Here is a 6,585-nt window from a genome sequence, read left to right on the forward strand (position 1 = left end):
CACAGACTCATATGAGCTGACCAGGCTGTGGTAACAGGAAGATGTTCAGTGCACAGTCCTCCTGCAGCCTGGTCAGCTCATATGAGTCTGTGGAGTGTCACTGAAGTTGGTTTGACCCTCCCTGCATCTGCATGTGCATCCCAAACCGTGCCACGTACAGGACAGGTATGAGAGGGACCATGTTCATCACAAGCAGCAGGCTTTTATGTGAGCACACAGACCTACAGAGAAGGTTAAGACTGTGCTCCTAAAACCAAGTCCTGAGCAGAAAGTACACTGGCTCTTACAAGCTACACATGGTTTTAGAGGTGACATCACTGAGTTAGTTACTGCCATATTGGCTGTGGTACATAAACAACAGATGCACATGTAGGGATGTGCACTTGCCAGTTTATGAGGTAGACATGCAGTATAATAAACTGTGAAGCAGCCTGTCTATTGAGATCAGACAGGCAACATATTAACTGTCTTTTAAATGTCTTCTTAAAGCATTGTTTTATTGGAAAGCTTTTATGAATGTTTGATATGTTGCTGTGCTTTATTTTTGCACTTTTGATAGTTTATATTTTTAATGTAACTTCATTTTAATCCCCTCTGTTTTATGATCTTTTTTTTCTTTTCTTTTTTTTTTTTGGTTTTTAACTTTATATAGTACAACAGCCCTGCAATGAATCCTACCTTCATTAAGGCTGTACTGAGAGATGTTAATATGATGATAATAATAACAATAATAATAATAGTACCATAAACTGCAGCGTCCAAAAGAACCATCAAAGAAATCAGCACATCTCTAAAACATACTCTACAAAAACTGAGTACAGTGGTAGAAAGTAACTAAATACATTTACTCAAGTACTGCATGTAAGTATAGTTTTGAGGTACTTTTACTTGTACTGTAGTATTTCCATGTGATGCTACTTTTTTACATTTATCTGCTGACCCTTTGGAGGGGCCTGACCTGTCTTTTGTCCTTTCATGCACATGGTTGTGTCAGTCTCTACTTCTGATGTTCTACAATACATGCACACCTTGAATCCTTTAATGTGAACAACATGGAGTCAGAACATACACTAGATATAAAGACATCGCAGTCAGAAACTGCACGGCAGCAGAGTAATTGATCTGAAATTGATAGCTGACTACAGTGTAATAAATGAGAGAAAATCACTAAATATGTAAAGTTATCATCATGGAAAGCTATTCTAATGAAAGGTAAATGATGATAATAACAATAATATATTGTTTTGTTAGATTTTGTCTTTGACAATAATCTGCTTGTAAAGTATCACAATTGAATTCAAATACAGTGTTACAGTGATATTCTTCCCTCCTTCCAGAGCTCCATTTCTGCATATATTCATCCATTCAGCATCTTTTCACAATGTTTCAGTTTCCATCAGGACTTTGTGGCTGCATCCTTCTCTGATTATCTGTAGAGGATATCAGGACTCTGCAGACTGATCTGCTCCAGTGTTACTTGATACTTTACCGTCAGAACAGGACAGTGTTGACACAGGAGGGGGTGGTGTGTGTGTGTGTGTGTGTGTGTGTGTGGTAATAACCATTTTTATGGACAGATGGGAATCCAAAAATAGACCTCGTTTTAAATTTCACCCTGCACCAACCTGAACTTGGAGCACGCTGATCCTCAATGTTAACATCTTCATAACAAATACATGTTGTATGTATTAGATTCTAATTGTCACTCTATATTAAACTCAACATCCCCTCCAGCAGTCCTAATGCACCAGAGTGGGGGGTTGTCTTCATACCAGTGACCTGCTGATGCTGACTGGACTCTGGATGGACAGATACATAAAGAATGAACTGGATGAAAGAAGATAAGGATAAAAAAAGAAAAACGTATCTATGTGAAAGACAGGAAATAAAGAGGTAGTAAGGGATAGAGGAGAATACTTAAGTGAGTGTAGCAGTCGTGTGTTGACTCTAAATGATATAATGGTTCCCTGTATAATAAAAAATGAAGAATTTAACAATGTGAAGCTGTTTTAAAGATAATCCCCTTATTCATAGGAGAAAACAAAGGCCATCAATTAAATACCACTCAAACTGCACGTTGTAAACATCCATTATGGTTTACAGACCAACTTTGTGGTTTCATGTTTGACCTACTGTAGTCCACACTATTCTGGGCAATGAGGGATTATTAGAGACATTTCTGGTATGTAAATAAGGGCCAAGTTAACAACCAGTAATAAGAAAAAGACCCTTAATAACAGTATTTGCTTTAGGTGGCAAATATGACCTTATCCTGTGGCCCTGTCCTGACCTGTAGAGGGGGCCCTGTTATGTCAGTTGATAATATGCTTACATGCTACATATTTCTTAATTTAGACTTTGTTTAATTAATTTATCACAAACTAATTTGAGGGCACAGGTAAAGTATAGGTTGCTATGTGTGACAACAGGGAAAATGTAATGAAACTGCCATAAACACTACAATAGGCACTCGGAGGTAAGGCAACATACACATTGTGCAAAGGTTGGGAGGAAACCGGGTGCTCTTAGTTTTTTCTCTCAGGCTTCTTGATGAGTCATTCCATCCAAATAGCATTAACCTCCGTTTTTGTGTTTTAAAGGTAAATGACACCTTTAATATTTAGATTTAAAATAATAATATGACAGTTTAACACATACAATAAACCCAAAAGTAACAGTATATTTGTTGTAATATGTTAAATAACTAAACTTTTTGAGTTATATTATGGAATTTCTGCAGGGCAGGGCTGTTGGTGGACAGTCATGTGTAAATAACATCTAAAGAATTGTGATTATTGATGTGAGTACCGGTGATAACATTTAAAAAAAAGAAACTATGAGAACAAAAACTAACGCAGACACCAGTAAGAGGATTGAACGGACAGAGACGGAAAGAAATGTGCAGTGTTGCTGTGTTGAGAGGAGAGGAAGTGGCTGTTAATGGCAGTTTGATCGATCAGAGGAGCAGCCGGACCTATCCTGAAACAGAAAGAGAGAGAGAAAGGGAGAGCGAGAGAGAGAGAGAGGGGGGCAGCAAGGGCATTCACTAAATGTCTCTGAGAGAGAAGCGTGCTTCTGTCTGTTTGTGCTGAGGTCGGCGAGACTGGACAGAAGAGTTTTTCTTCATCTAACAACAGATCAGACCGTTGTATTCTCTTCTCCCTGTTTCATCAGAAGGAAGGATTTGCTCTTGTTGAAACTGTACTGGTACACTAAGGATCACCTATTCAGTAGTGGTCTTCTCCTCCAGTATATCCAGGATCACTTCTTCAGAAGACCCAGAACCACCTCTTCAGAAGATCCAAGAACACTGCTCTGGTAGATCATGTTTTGGTAGACCCAGAACCACCTCTTCAGTAGACCCAGGATCACTTTTTTATTAGATCCAGGAATGCTTAGTCACTAAACCCAGGACTACCTCTTTAGTAAACCCAGGACTAAATCATAGTAGACAGAGGACTGCTACTCTAGAAGAATCAGGGCTTAGGAACACCTTTTCAATTGACCCAGGTCTGCTGCTGTCTTCAGGAGACCTAGAGCGTCTATGCCAGTAAACCAGCAGTAGCTGCAGCACTAGCTTCCACTGACCCAAACACCCAACACTAGAAGTTGGAGTACAGGGACACAGTAGTACCAGGACTAGCCCATTGAAGAACCAGGACAATCTCCAGTGGATTTGCGTTAGCCCCAGTAATCCCTGATCTTGACAGACAGGCTTGAGTGAACATAAATCCAGGAACTGATCCATAGCTTCAGTAGATGCAGAGGCATTTAACGTGGGCCTAGTCCCCTTAAACCAGCCAGGACCACTCTCACAAGACCTAGGAATGGCTCAGACCTAGAACTCTCTCCAGTCACCAAAAGACATCAAACAAAAGAAATAGAGAGAACTCAATATTTATTTAGCACTATCCAGAGAGGCTGCTGTGCCCCCACATCTGCCCAGTCCATGCTGCTGTTCCTGGTGATGGACCCCGCTGAGGATGGGGAGAAGTTGGAGGATCAGTGGGAGAAATGGTATGCAGCAACACTCACAATTGTGTCAGTTTTTGTACATTTCCCTCTGGCTTTTAATTTCTTGCCAAAAGACAGAATTCATCCTTAAAGACAAGTGTTTGTTTCACAGTTTGCATTAATACAGTAGTCATTACACAAAAGCTGGAACTGACTGCTGAAGACCAGAGACTTAAATCAAACATGACCTGCAGCAGCACTGTGGAGCTGACTTGGATTCAAGTTTTAGTGAATCAGACACAGTCGGGCAGTAACTTGGCAGCACATTGTAGTTAGGACATTATTATTCCCAGAAACAACTTCTTTGTTGGAAACCATGCTGTTTAATGTTCAAACATTATGACTGTTATTTCCAGTTATACAATTAGTATTTTTATTTTCTTTAATCTAAGTATCATGTTTGTTGAATTAACAAGAAAAAAAGGGAAAGCTGCTTCCACGTGATCCCAATGTAGAAGGCAGAATAATAAGATCAGATTTTTTTTGTTTTTCTTTTAGGAATAAAAAGTTTGACTTTTTGGTGTTGCATATCTGATTAAGATGACACAATAGAAAGTCCTGCTTTTTATATTTGAATTTTCCACTTTGGCCTTTGGAGCTTCACATCTCTTTCTTTAATCTGAGTTTATGGGCTACACTTTGACCAAACAGTTTTGAGCAGAATTATTTAGTTTGGAATGAGGAATGGTAGACATTTTGGAATTCCTCATAAGGAACTACTGAATTGTGATTAGGAGCAAAAGAATGAAAAGAATGCCCACACCTCCAAACTGTGACTCTTCACCAGGTACTGATTTTTCCTGACTTTTAAAGGGAGATGACGATATATCTATCAATAACAGCACTGAACTACTGCTACATGATTATTATACCTCTTTGAACCAGGCTTCTCTGACTAGAGCGTCTATCCAGTTGGCTGTGCCTTGTCATGAGATGAAGAATCTTAGGTCAGACTATTTAAAATAAAACTGTCCATGCATATTTTAATACCTATTGCAGTGTTGAAATGAAAGTATTGCCCAGTAGCCAGCACAGTGCCAGTCCAAAAATGTATACCTAGAGTCTAGAATCCATTGAAAGACATGGTCTGGTGGTCTGAATTCTGTTTCATATTATGTTAAATTATGTTTTTTACATCCATTGTTGCTCCTCAGGTTGACCAGTGACTTCAGTTTGAATGAGTTTGAAGATGAAGACCTGTCTGAACTCACTGAGATCACAGACCAATACCATGACCAGGTAGAAGAGATGCACCAGTCAAAAATTAAGATGTTTAACACTCATGATGTGGATTGAATGAGTGATTTGATTTGATTTGATCATTATCAAGGATTTGAAAGAGTGAGCTGCTGGCTGACTAACTGGTTTGTTGGGAGGCTGGTGGATTGAAAGATTAACTGGCTGTTTATCTGAGTGTCTTGTTGCTATTGTAAGTGCTTGGTTGACTGTCTAAGTGACTAGTGGTTTGCTGGCTGCTATATTGTCTAACTTAATGACTGACTGCACTGCTGTTTAATCAAGTGAAACAGTTGACAATTTTATTGACGTACTGAATTAATGATCAATATGTTAGCTAATATAACTGGCTGGCTGACCAAGTGACTGACTGGCTTTGGTTTTGACTGGTGGGTTTCCTGGATGGCTGACATAGGGGTTTGTTGATTGGTTGAATGAAAGCCTTGTTTGTTAGCTGCTGAGTGGCTGAATGACTGGTTTGCAGACTGATTTATTGACTTAATGACAAGCTGGTTTGCAGGTTTACTGGATGAGGGATGTGACTTTCATTGGTTGACTGACTGGTTTACTAAATGGCTTGATTTATGGACTGGAATGTTTGCTAATATTACTGAGTGACTGACTGTCTGACTGGACTAGACTGACTGAATCACTACATATTTGTCAGTTGCTGGCTGGCTGAATAATTGTAGATTAAATGTTGGCTGGCAGGTGGACTGAAAGAGTGACTAGCTGATTTGTGTGTTAGCGGCAGGCTAGGTGAAGGACAGTTGGGTGAATGGCTAAATGACTAGTTTGCTGACTGGTTTATTGGCTCACAACATTACTTACTGGACTGTTGGATCACTGGATGAAAAATTGACTGTTTTAATGACTTACTGACTGACTGACTGACTTGTTTGTTTTATGCTGCTTGGCTAAATGACTGTGTTGCTGGATAAAAGGCTATATGTCTGGTCTGTTTGCCCAGTTTACAGACTGGTATGTAGCCTTTGTCTCTCCATGGGATCACTGTTACTGTATAATCTTATTTGGGACACAAACACACTCACACACATATGCACACACACACACACACACACACACACAGGCAGACAGACAACACAGGCTCACTGGCAGTGTTTATTAGCCTTACTCACAGAATACGCCACAGGCAGAGAAGCTGATGTCATGCCTCGCTCTGATTGGTGGGCCCTGATTTCCTCTCCTCCCCCCACTCTCTCTCTCTCTCTCTCTCTCTCGCTCTCTGCATCTTTCTCTCTCTCTCTCTTCCCTGTGCCTTCTTCTCTCTGTCAATCCTCGTTCACCCATCTCTCGTCAACACCACCCACCCAC

The sequence above is a fragment of the Scomber scombrus genome, chromosome 6, assembly GCF_963691925.1.
Source record: "Scomber scombrus chromosome 6, fScoSco1.1, whole genome shotgun sequence".
Taxonomy (NCBI): Eukaryota; Metazoa; Chordata; class Actinopteri; order Scombriformes; family Scombridae; genus Scomber; species Scomber scombrus.